The sequence below is a fragment of the Pinus tabuliformis genome, chromosome 6 (assembly GCF_031772625.1).
Source record: "Pinus tabuliformis cultivar Carrire ecotype Pingquan chromosome 6, CPIR1, whole genome shotgun sequence".
NCBI lineage: Eukaryota > Viridiplantae > Streptophyta > Pinopsida > Pinales > Pinaceae > Pinus > Pinus tabuliformis.
Genome location: NC_142292.1, coordinates 795,451,424 through 795,465,387, shown reverse-complemented (window position 1 = coordinate 795,465,387; position 13,964 = coordinate 795,451,424).

Below are 13,964 nucleotides of genomic sequence, written 5' to 3'. Positions count from 1 at the left end.
TAAGGTTTCCAAAGGATGTGAATTACAGGGATACTAGTAGGTTTCCAAAGGATGTGACTTATATGGATATTGGAATCTATGCAGGAAAAAAAATCTCCCCAAGACATGTTACCTTATGTTCACGCAGCCAACAGAGTTAACTACACCATTCAAAGCAAAGTGGAATTTTTGTTGACCTTAATAACATAAGGATGTAGTATATCTCAACAGATGAGAGAAAGTACAAATTTAGGATGAATTTGAAAGAAAATGGCATCTAATCCAAAGATGGAGGCCCTCTTTGTTAACAAAAAAAACCATTTACAAACTAAAAAACAAATAGGTTTATTGTATTGCAAAGAACTAGGAATAAAACAGTGACAAGAGAGACAGGCGAGGTTCACCAAAATGTTGTCATTTGGGAGCATTTCCAGCAATGGTAATGCCTTGAACTGCTTCTCAAAATTCGAGAAGTAGTAGTTGTTACAATTGATGACATGCTTTATGTTATAACTGCCATGTACAGTACCAACCTTGGCTCCAACTTTGACAAGTTTCCAAATTAGGTTAAATTGGTTATCGTTAACTTCCTTAAGCTTCCCATTTGATTCCTCTCACCCAATTTAACTTCTAAGTAGGAAGTTTTAGGCTCCCGACTACTAATATTGTCACCTTTCGTTGGAGAGTAATGCTCCAATGCAAATAAATGTAATAGCTATTATGTAGGGATTATGCTATAGGACTATAATGGTCTATGGAGATGATCATAAGGGAAATCCATTGTTATTATTGACAAGATTTTTGAGAGATTTCCAAACATTCGATAAACGAATGGACCAAAGTTGAGAAATATATTATTGACTTTAAAGTTGAGAGACTTGATAGAAATTCCAAAAAAAATCATGCCATAAAATTGTTGGGTGAGTTTCACAATAAAAACTATTAGGTTATTTGTTTTAGCTTATAGACACCAAAAAGTATGTTAATCGATGTAGGTTTTATTTGAAATGTCAGATACTTTATTTAATGACAAAAAATATACCCTAAATCCATAGGGTTTCGACCTCATGACCTAATACTTGAAAATGAAGAAAATCTTATTGGGATGGATTGCAGATGACTTTGTGAAATCACCTAAGCTAGAGGAGTAGGAATAGAGTTAATTGCAAGGTTAGTGGTCGATCAAGGGAGATTTTTATCAAAATGTCCATAATGATGGAACAAGAATCGGGGACAATGGGGAGAAGGAAAGGGAATGTGACCATCGATGGTTTCACTGTGTTATGGATTGTTAATGGTGTTTGGAGAGGTTTATGACATGAGTTTTCCATTATTATTGACAATATCCCTATGAGACTTTTCAAATATTCAAGAAAGAGACGAGCTAAAAAAATTACATGTCAATTTCAAAATAGAAATATTAAACTTGATTTTAAAGCAAATTAGTGCTTGAAAGTATTAAACTTATGTTTGATATGATGTCACCTATGAAGGATTATTTACTTGGCATGTCAGAGGATTTATTTTATGTCAAAAAAATAACCCAAAAATCAAAGAAAATTCTATTGGAATGGATTTCGAGAGGGCTCTTTGAAATGATCTAGCCAAGGGAAGAAGGGATATATTCTAGAGGGTTGAGTGACTAGTCAAGGGAGCTTGGTATCAAAGAAGGATCAACTTATCGGGGATGGTGTAGAGAGGAAAAGGGAACGAAACCATAGAGGGGAATTGAATATAGAGAGAGAGAAAGAGAATTGAGAGAGAGGGGAATAGAATTGTGAGAGAGAGAGAGAGAGAGAGGCTCGTGAGGGGAATTGAAAGGGAATAGGAACAAGAATTCAAAGAGAAAGAGAGAGAGAGAGAGACTCGTGAGGGGAATTGAATTTAGAGAGAGAGTGTGTGTGAGAGAGAGAGACTCGTGAGGGGAATTGAATTTAGAGAGAGAGAGAGAGAGAGACTCGTGAGGGGAATTGAATTTAGAGAGAGAGAGAGAGACTCGTGAGGGGAATTGAATTTAGAGAGAGAGGGGGGATTAAAAGGGAATAGGAATAAGAATTTAGAGAGAGGGGGGGGAATTGAAAGGGAATAGGAACAAGAATTTAGAGAGAGAGAGAGTGAGAGAGAGAGAGGAATTGAAAGGGAATAGGACCAAGAATTTAAAGAGACCGAGAGAAAAGGTTTTGTTGATAGGGACAATGAAAGAGAAAGGGATGATCCTTCTTCACAAGGTTGGGTACAACTGGACCTTTCCATCTAGAATAGAACTGCACTTGGTGATCTTATTTTCAACTCCAAACCTTTCACTACCAACTTGACAATATTCCAGAGAAAATATTAATGGCACAAAGAGTATTGTGTTATTGTTTGCGATCACATTATTAAGGTAAGCTTCTTCCTCTCACTTATATGTTGTTATATTTAATTAGATAATGGGATTTTTCTTCAATGTAGTTCTCCCAAAAGTTCTCCTTTTGTTTGCTTGTCCTTATGCTCATTCCCATGACTATTACATAACCATAAAAAAATATCGATGTTATTTATTTCATTAATTTATTCAACTATTAATATCCCAAATTTTCATTGTAGAGAGGTTTTAGACTACGATTATATATCAATTTACTGAAAAGTCAACTTTATGTATTGAACTTATAAAGTTGTACATTGCATGCTCCTATAGAGAAAATCAAAACAAAATAGAACATTTGAAAATATTGCATTTTGAAATATTGCTTGCAATTGTGTTTGGAAAAATGATTTATTCTTAAAAAAATACTTTGATATGTAGTTTAGTAATGAAGCTTTTCATCTCTAGTTTTACATCTTTATTGAACTGAGGAACTAAACAATGTTGACCTATTAGGAGGTGAAGGCTAGGGAAAAGGCATGGCATGATTTCCATATCAAGCAAAATCAATTCCAAGTTGATAATCTTGTATTGATGTATGACAACAAATTTCTAAAACACTCTGGGAAATTTCAGATGCATTTGTTTGGATTGTATACTATCCAATGTGTCAAAAATTCAATGATATTACAATTGGAGAAATTGAATGAGGGTCGTGTCAATGAACTTATCAATGGGAACTAACCAAAATTATATAGAGACAATTGCCCCACTTTTCATAGTAGATCTATTTGTAGGGAAAAAACTCCTTTATTTTTGTAACCTTATTAGTGTTTGCAGGTAGATGTTGTGAAGCAGAGAACCTAGAGAATGTTGTTCCTACAAGAACAATGTGAAAAACTTGGGAGAGTAGATATTTCTCATTGCAGCAGTAAAGGACTAATGCAGTGCACACCAAGAAAATTGAAATTTTGGGTGACCAAGTAGCCAAGGAAAGTGTGCAGTACTAGTGATAGCATGAAAAGTGGACTATAGCTAGTGGTCGATGATGGTAACTAAAACCAGGAAATTATAAAAAAGCATCGGAAAAAGAATGTGACACCCATGTGGATGGGACACCATGGAAATTTATGTAAAAAGACATTAAATTTAGTTAAAGAAAAGCATGTCCTAGATTGGAAACTATATCAGAAAGGTTGTTGACATGACTTCCACCATGGTTAGAATCATAGACAATGTTCTTGTTTGGTGAAGTTATTATAAGATATGACCAATATTATGAAGAGTTATTGCAACTAAAAATGTGCACAAGACATGTAAGTCACTAGTACTTCATCCAACCATTTTCTCATTATCTCATATTTGTGAGAATAGATCTGAGGTATGAAGCACAAACAAAGAGAGGTTCTAAAATCAAAGTGTAGTTGCAAATGAATTTTTTAGTTGTTAGATACATATGTCAGGGAATCATCGTCAGTTCCAAAGAAATTAGGGACAAAGGGCGCTAGTGGTGTGCCACCTCCACAACTTGTTGCAAAACCAAAAACTTAGTTGTTGAAAGAGATGAAGTATAAACTGTTAACAAATCCATTTCTACAAGGAAATAAAAAACAAGGTGACATGCTTAACATGATTGACAAGCTAAAAAATAATGACCATGATGTCGCATACCTTGACACGTTTCCCAATTTTCTCAGGACAAGTACATGACTATCATAGTGCAACCAAAAATTTCACAGGTATATGAACCTCAGCAATGGACTAGGGGGCTTGATAAATTGGGTATTTTAATTTTGTTGGATATCCCCAATTTTGGTCCTAGTAACAAAGTAAATATTTGTGTCAAGTTACTATTGATTTGTGTACAAACATAATTATGTAGCTCGATGGACCCATAGAAATTGATTCATATATTGTATCTCGGATTAACGGGTTATCCATGGTAGGAGAGGATCCATAAAATCTCTTTGACAAAAAGAATGAAAAGTATATTGCCGAGGAGGTGATAGAAAAATATAGTGCAATTTTCGGATAGAGGGGGGTATTAATCTCCTTTATAAGTGATGAGAAAGTGTAGTTTTCCATGCAACTAATGTCTTCTAAGTTTCTTAGGAAGTGCCAAAAGGAGTAATTCCCCATAAGAGAAGTGGTTTCCACAATGAAATGCATCGCAAGTTTTCAAATGAAATGGGCCACCTTTATACTAAATCAATTTATGTAGGACTGCTTGTAGGCACAGGATAGGAATGCAGAGTTCCACTATACATGGCCACTGATCCTGATTTCTTTGTAAAAATGGAAAGTCTCTCAAGGTACCAACTTTCCTTTTACCAAACAAGATGAAATTCATCACACCATGGTTTGGATCAATCTAGTATACTTATGATAAAAAGAGTTGGATGAATACAAATATAAAATTTTATATATGGAAATAAGTCAGTTATCATGTTATTTTTAAGGCAACGTGCATTTTGGTCCAGGTCGTTGAAGCCTATAAGGAAATTGCAATGTTCCAAACAACTCCTCACCACATGTCTATATAGGCACATGCATACCTTGAAAACCAATGGTGGAAGTGTTGTTACAGTCTTGATGAGAATGTAGTGTCACAAATAATGAATTACTAGTCGATGAATTGGCATATACCAACCCCTAATGAGCATTAACAGGTACATACAGTTGACGATGGCAAAAAATGGGACTTTCAAGGACCAAAATAGACTGGGCCATCTTCCCCACAACCGAAGGAATACCAAAAACCTTCACAATAGGAACCTGAACAAGAGGGTCCCAACACGCCTCAATGGGAACCCAAGGAAGAGGAAGCTGCACCAAGAGGTGAGAAGAGGCCATTGTAAGGTCAGAAGAAGGGTGCCAAAAAGAATAAAAAGGTTAGCAAGATAATGATCCTTGAAAAACCTTCTATGTCGGAGGAGGACTTAGAGAAATTAGTTTAGAAAATCAAGTAAGTGATGGGGTAGGGAATTTTCACTCTTGTCATAGCTATTGAGAAAACTTTGCAGGAACAGAGGGAATTGCATGATCAAACATAGTAGCAGCTAGAGAAATTGCATCTAATGATCAAGGCATCCAGGAAAAGTACTCCTACAACAAGTGTAGCAGAGCCAACAACTATGACTCTTGTACTGGAGATATGACCAGAACCATCAAAACCATCCCAAAATTTCGCAGAGCAACACACCTTGGTCATCCCCCTAGTCACAGTACACTTCAAGGATACTAATGACCGACAACGGGCTCAAGTGTTACCCCAGGTACCTCTAATTATTTCTTAGTTTCCAATGCATGTTTTACATTCTTAGCAACAACACATTACCTAAGAAGTACAGTTTCAAGCACTATATAGTAAGATGTCAGGTGTCCCCATGGAAACTAACAATCCCATAGAGCAAAAAATTTATAAGATTGAAGAGGTTGTTTGTGGCCTAAAAGAAAAGGTTGTAGAGCTACAATTAGATATCAAGCCCACTACCCCACTAGAAGAACTAGAAAGAAGGGAAAGCATATATGTAACCTCCAAATATTTTGAGAGTGCATCAAAGATTGAAAATGAGTGCACAATTATATGAGGTCAACATAGACTTATGGAATAAATTGCAAGATAGTGTCGATCTCAAAGACATTGGGGTAGGGATTAAAACTATGGAGCAACAAAATGAAACTATATGTAGCTGTTATAAAATGAAAAAGTTTCAATTGTCAAAAGTGCAGCATTGGGAAGAAAGATTAACCAATAAAGAGTGGAGCAACAACAACTAGCTCAAAAAGTAAAACAATTGCAAGTTGAATCCATGCAGCTCATAGATGATCTCGTTGCAGCACAAATCACAATGTACAATGCACAAAGTCATTCCTGAGAATGAAACTTTCTTCCAAATTATTCCTATGCCTTTTAAGGCTACCACAAATATTATAGGATTGGTAGAGGCAACAAAGAAAATCACACACACTACTAAAGAAATATTTAAAAAAATTGTGGCAAAGACTATAGAGGTTCTTTCTTCCATTGGTTCACAACCACGACAAAGTGGCCCAAGGATGAGCCACGAATAGTTTTGGGGGAGTATTGGGGATAAGAAATAAAAATGAGAAAAGGGAGAAATTTTTTGAAATGTTTTCTAAGTGTGGAGAAATCACGCGAAGGATGAAGGAAACTACACACAACATGCCACATATTCCTGACAGAATGCACAAATATGTGATGAAGGTCAAGAATACTACGCCTTAAACAAAATATTCCTTGGTTGGTAGTGTATCCTCCAACTATGCAGATTGGTTAGATATGGGCAATGGTTGTGATTCATCCTGGTTTGGTCTAATGAATGGTTTTAGCTCAACATGTATGAGGATGATGCATTAGGGCAAGCTAGCTAGGTGAGCTAGCTGGGGATTCCTTGAAGTAGGATATTGAAGAAAAAAGCTATAAAAGGAATTGTTTCCAATAGTAGTGGGTTATGTTGTCTGATTAGTGGTTTTTTTGCTTTGTTTGATTTTCTTTTTTGTTCATTTGTTGAATAATAGTTCTGCTATCTCATTGTGTTGATGATTGTATTATGGATCTGATAGTATATTTTTCTATTGTAAATATTTACTCTATTTATTGTAATAGCGTTGGCTAGACAGTGTAATAAATTATCATAATTTGAGTTCTCATATTAGGGTATATAGAGTTTGTGTATAACTTGTGCTACAAATGATTATTATAAATATGAAATATCCAGAGGTTTTGTTCCAGTTTCATGGTTTTATCACTTGTCTTTCGTATCAATAGTGAGATCAACGAAATAATTATAGAGTCGTAACAAAGTTTGTGGCAATGTTTTGTGTTAATAGTGTATAGTTGAATTATATTGTAAATAAATGTGACACTGCATAAATAAATGAACTTTGCCTCTTTTGTTTTGAAGCAGAGTTGGCTTTTCGCTCACGCAATGAATTCCTGTCGAAAGTTTAATTTTCTAGTTAAACCACATAATGTGTTCAAACAATACATGTTGTAGTTGTTGGGAAGGTTTTAATGCATGTTGTAAGGGTGTATGAATTCATTTTTGTTTAATGAATATATCTATGACATATGGAAACTGCATTAGTTCGAGGTGGGTTATTTTCAATCAAAGTCATCTCTATTTCCCCTGTTTCCTTGCACAACCTTCTGTTCACATGCCAAAGTGAACTGCCAATAGTAAGGGACTCTACTAGGTCTAAAGTAAAAATTATACGTCACACCATTTGGGATAGGATCTTCATTCAGTATGTGGGCTGAACTGCCACCATGTGTGTTTTTTCTTGTATATCAAATGCATAGAAGCTAGTGTGAGAGCAAGTGTGAAATGCCTAGAGAATGAGGACGAAATCAATTCACAATTGAAAAAATTGTAGAACAATGTACAAGAACATAGCAACAATACAATAATAAAATCATGCCTCAAGAGGAATCAATTAGCTAAGACCATCTTAAACATATCAGTGAGAAAGTACTAGAGGTTAACTATAAATTAGTTCATAGTTAGTTACTAGAATAACATGGAATAAGAGAGAAAATATTCAAAGCAAACATATAAGTCATACGCCATCAATTAGTTCATTAACATAAAACCAATATGAAAGAACACATGCACACATAATTGGAGCATCGGTTAGCCATGACAACCAACAGAAGAATGCATGGGAATTTGTACGAAAATGAAGAAATTATTATTAATAATGTTGCAAATCCAAGTACATGTGCCATAGACCCATCAAAATCTAATAATGGAATGAGAGTTTCTCATATCATCTCCTAGACAAAACCCTAGCCTCACCACCAGTCATCCCAAAAGCTGCCAAGAGTAAGAGAGCTCTAGCTACATAAGCAAAAACATGTATCTAAATGTTAGTGAAGCTTAAGTACCAAAATCCCCTTCCCCTTGAGGTACGAGGACATATTTATACAAATAGGTTAGATGATCTTTCACCTTATCCATGACTTTTCATATGCTCCATGACCTTTTAATCATAATGACTTTTCCTAATCATATCGACTCACATGATTTTAGCATTTTTTATTTTTATAGGTATAACATAAAATAACATTTGCAATATGACAAAGGGAACACAGTGGACTTTTATGTTACATCATATTTGAAGTTTGGATTATTGATGTAGCTGAGCAAACAAACTCCCATGTTGATTTTATTTTAACATTGATAAAATTATGGATCATCTAGAGCTTTCTCCTTTGCTTGTACCATCTTAGTGTGAATTGATCTTGCTCTCCCAAAGATTGTATTTTATCCTTTAACCTACTTTTGTGATTTCTTCTTTTTGACTAGTGTATTTCCTAGTGAAGATTTGATAAGCCCAATGCCTGCTCAAGTGATTCACCCCAATGTGTTTGAGCTACTCCAAACCTTTAAGACGAATCCTTTCCTTGGATGTATATGCTTCTACCATCTCCTTAATATTGAATAACTCATTTAAAATCTTTACTGCCTCTTTTTGGTTTTTGTTTCTCCCCTAGAAATAATTTCAATCACAGGGTTAATATCTTTTCCTTGTTCAAGTTTCATTGAAGCACAATGTTAAGAATAAAATCATCTCCAAAAATCATGGCTATGAAAAATTGTCATTGTCTAATTCCCACTCTATGTCTGAGCCCACCATATGACATATGGCAATGATATCATGTTTAATCATATTTCATTAGTAACATTTCATTGGTTCTTCAATTGTATGCCAAATTCATATAGGACACCAAAGAAAGGACTTTACTAGAACAATTGAAATCAATCTAGTTTTTGTTGCCAAAGTAATAGAGTTGAAATGCATGTGTGTATAAGATGTGCTTTGTAGTCTTTCCCCTTTTGTCTCTTAGAATACGTTCTCAAACTCTAGTTATATCTTCTTCATTTGCTTGCAACCAGTAACCTACAAGAATAGCATGTACCTTCTTATTGACCTCAATCCAACTGCATCTGGGCGTATTTTCAATGTCTCTATATTTCATTGTCTAATGCATCTCTCTCATGTATGGCCACTTTTCAGCATCAATATATATGTTTGAAAGTAGCTCATAAGGCACATAAAATTTTAGCTTGAAAATTAGTTGTTCTGCACATTCTATCATTGCTTTATTATAATAAATGTTGCAAGCACTGAGAAAACAACTCCAAGAAAAAGCATCAAGTTCTACTGAAACTTTATTAATTAATTCTAGTGTTTCGTTAAGATTCCTAGCATGGCTAAGAAGGTTGACCATGTATCTGCAGTGTTAAATCTTAAGTATAATGTAATAATCATAGAACCAATCAACTATCATTTCTTCATTCACAAGGCTAGATGGCTTTAATTTTAATTATGTGAGCATGGACTTCTTTGCCTTGTTTTAGAGATCCTAAATGTGTGAATGCTAGCAACAAAGTTTCCCTAGTGACTAAACTAGGTATAACATCTTCCAGAAGCAATGTCAAGGTTGGGTAGGCATGTCCATTCTATGCATAAACACCAATAAATGCATTCCATGATACCACAACATGGTCATCTTATTATTCCCACACCTAGCATTCATAAATATAAGGAAATTACACACAGAAACATCCACCTCAAATCCACTTCAAATTACATAAACATGAATCAACTTGTCACATTTCAAGACTTCAACATACACAGAATAAGAGATAGTTGGGTTTGTCTTCAAGCCTAGAACCTGCATCTTCTAAAAAAAATTCTAAGATTGCACCCTAATACCTATTTTGTTATGTCCATCAGCCACCAAATAACATGAAATCTCATTTATTTCAACCATGATTTATTCATTTATTTTGGGGTAAAACATATAAACAAGGCCATTGACCCATGCATAAGCAAATTCATGGCATGCTATCTATATACTTGGAATCTCATCCTAATTGTTTAATGTGCAATCAATATAAAAACATTTGCTAAAGATTTAGTAGTACTAGTATCATCACATAACTTGAAGTTTTCTATCAATCTAAACATAGCTTAATTTTGTCTTCACATGACCAGGTATAGGTGGAAGTGATCACCATTTACCACGAACAAAGTTTAGACCTTTCCAATAATTTATTCAGGAATTTGCATCATTTATCCGTACATAAATCAATTCTTCTATGGTATTTGTGAGTTTTCACGAGAAACAGAGCTGAAAAACTAGAAATGAATCAGTGTCATGAAATCAGTGGTAGATCATTATAGTTGCAGATACAATATTGTGAATCCTCTTGTTATGCTCTTAACCTGCAAGACGATTACCAGAATACCAAATATCTGAAGAAATATACCCAGAACATAGAATAGTGAGAAACAAGAGCAAGTATTTTATTATTCAGAAAGCAATGTTCACTTGCCTCTTCAAGGGGGCAACCTCCAATAGAGCAGAGCTCGATTACAAAATAAGACACGATGCTCCTCGCAGGGAGTCTCTATCCTTTATATATGACTCATACATGCAATACCATGGATCAATACCATGGTTCTTATTAATACCATCTATCTAATACCATGGCCCATTTGCAACTAACTTTGGTCTCATCATTAATTGTGGGTTAACCACTTACAATTATTAATATGGGCTTTATTGACTCTTTACTTAACTATAACTATGACTCGATCCTACTACATAATGGGACCCTAACATGCCCTCCCCCTTAAGAATAGCCTTGTCCTCAAGGCTGAAGCTGCAGAAACTGCTGAAGAATAGTGGTTGGTTCCTAGGTTGCATCTTCTGGAGAGGTGTCTTTCCACTTGACGAGGACTTCCCTGATCATGCGTCCACGCAGGTGCCATCCTCGTGTGTCTAGGACCTATTCAGGTTGGAGCCAGATTGACCCTTCTTCATCCAATTTAGGTAGACTGGTTTGAATTCTGCAATTGTTCCCAATCACTTTCTTGAGGCATGAGACATGGAAAACTGGATGGATTTTTGCAGTGGGTGGAAAAGCTAGTTTGTAAGCCACTTCTCCAATGTGCTGAAGTACTTGATATGGTCTGTAGAATTTTGGAGATAGTTTATGACAACCCTTGTCTTTGAGTGAAGTTTTTGTAGGAATTTACAGGGTAAGTTCCACAGAAGAATACCAAAAGGACACCGCTCACAACCAGATCTCAAATCAATACACCAGTATTTTTGACGTGGTTAAAACCCTCAGAGTGCAAGGAGGGAAACAGTCCACGGCCTGTCCCAACGTGGGTACAGACAATTTATTAATCAAAGAATGAAAATTTACATAAGCTTCTCTCATGCACGGATTACCCGAACAATGACCCTCCATGCGCTTTAAATAGAACTCATGGACCAATCGGGTGTCAAGCCACGGATCAAGTGTCGGTAATACCGAGGTGAGAGTGAACCGTCGGATCACTACATATCGTGACCGTCGGATTGTAAGTTACAAAATGTACAACGGTAAAGAAACACACTTTACCTAACTCTAACCTAACTCTATACTAGACCAAGTTGAACTTAACTATATCCTATGTGTCGGAATATCCTAACATCCCCCCTTAAGAACAACTTGGGATAGGATTGAAGGATTTACAAATATGACACAATAGGAGAAGGAAGGAGGCACTAGAGCCTATCCCCCCTTAGTGACAACTTCCTGAACTCCAAGCATATATCGAAGTTTAGTGAACTTCGCCTCTGTGAGAGCCTTTGTGAAGATGTCTGCAACCTGATCATCCGTTGGACAATATTGCACTTCAAGAACATGGTCAAGAATGAGCTTTCTGATGAAGTGCATGTGTAGTTCAATGTGTTTGCTGCGCTGATGCTGGACTGGATCTTTGCATAGCTGAATGGCACTTTGATTATCACACCAAAGTGTGGTTGGATGCTGCTGCTCAAAGCCAAACTCTGATAGGATCTGACGAAGCCACAAGGCTTCCTTACTAGCTTCCACGGCACCACGATACTCTGCTTCTGCTGACGAAAGAGAAATGGCAGCCTGTTTCTTACAAGCCCATGTAATAGGTCCTGAACCAAGAGTGAAGACATAACCGGCAGTAGACTTCCGATCATCAAGGTCACCAGCCCAATCAGAATCAGTGAAACCAACTAACAGAGGAGCTGCTTTGGCACTGTAATGAATCCCAAACTGTATTGTACCTCGAACATAACGAAGTATTCTTTTAGCTGCTTTCCAATGACTTTCACGGGGGTTTTGCATAAAACGAGCAACAAGGCCAACAACAAAGGAAAGATCAGGACGAGTATGGGTTAAATACAAGAGTTTTCCGACAAGTTGACGGTATAAGGTAGCATCAACTTCAGGAGAAGTACAAGAGACTGAAAGTTTGACTCCAGACTGAAAGGGAGAAGGGGCTGGCTTACAGTCTTCCATGTGAAAATGACGAAGAATATCACAAGCATACTTGGACTGGGAAAGGAAAATACCCTCTTGGGATTGCAAGACTTGAAGACCGAGAAAATAGTGTAAGTGTCCTAAGTCTGTCATTTCAAATTTCTTTTTAAGGCTGGACTTCACATGGTTTATAAGGTTGGGATCACTACCAGTAAGAATAAGATCATCAACATAAAGAACAAGGATGATGAGAGAGTTGCCCACTTTCTTGGTGTAGACAGTATTGTCAGAATGACACCTAGAAAAGCCAGATTCTAAAAGAAAGCTATCCATTTTGGCATACCAAGCTCGAGGAGCTTGCTTGAGGCCATAAAGGGATTTCTTAAGGCGACAAACTAGGCTGGAGTCTGTTTGTATGAAGCCAATGGGTTGTTCCATATAGATTTCTTCCTGCAAGTCCCCATGCAAGAAGGCAGATTTAACATCCATTTGATGTACTTCCCATTTTAAAGAGGCAGCAAGGGAAAGAACAAGGCGGATAGAGTTCATTTTGGCAACTGGAGAGAAGGTTTCAGTGTAGTCAATGCCTTCAACCTGTGAAAAGCCCTTAGCAACTAGACGAGCTTTATGTTTATCAACTTTCCCATCTGGTCCATACTTGGTTCTGTAAACCCATTTGCATCTAACAAGTTTGCGTCCCTTTGGTAGAGGAACAAGATCCCATGTATCATTTGTCATCAATGAATGATATTCTTCATTCATAGCTGTTTCCCAATGTGGATGGCCTGAAGCTTCTGCAAAAGTGTCAGGATCATGATTCACTGGAGCTTGAGCCAGTAAAGAAGAGGCTCTTTCAAACTGAGAACGTGTACGTCGCTGATCTGTAGGATCACCGGCAAGATCACCTGCTGCATCCCGAGTAGCACGGACCCATCTTGGAAGTTGAGGATCCTGAGAAGGTGGGGAAGGATTATCATCCTCGCTTTCATCATCAGAAGAAGAAATGTTCTCAAAGATAGAAGAGATAGGAAGAGGTGGCACATCCGCCGGACTAGGCTCGCAGGCCGATTTATTTTCATCAAATTTTACATCTCTTCTAATGATAACATTTTTGGACTTAAATGGAATAAGTCTATAGCCTTTTACATCTTCAGAATATCCAACAAAAGTACATTTCTCACTCTTAGGTTCTAAGGCTTTATGCTTTTCATCTGGAATATGGGCCCATGCTTCACTTCCAAACACACGAAAGTGACTTACATCTGGTTTAATGGAACTCCAAGCTTCTTCTGGAGTGATATTCTCTAGAACCTTAG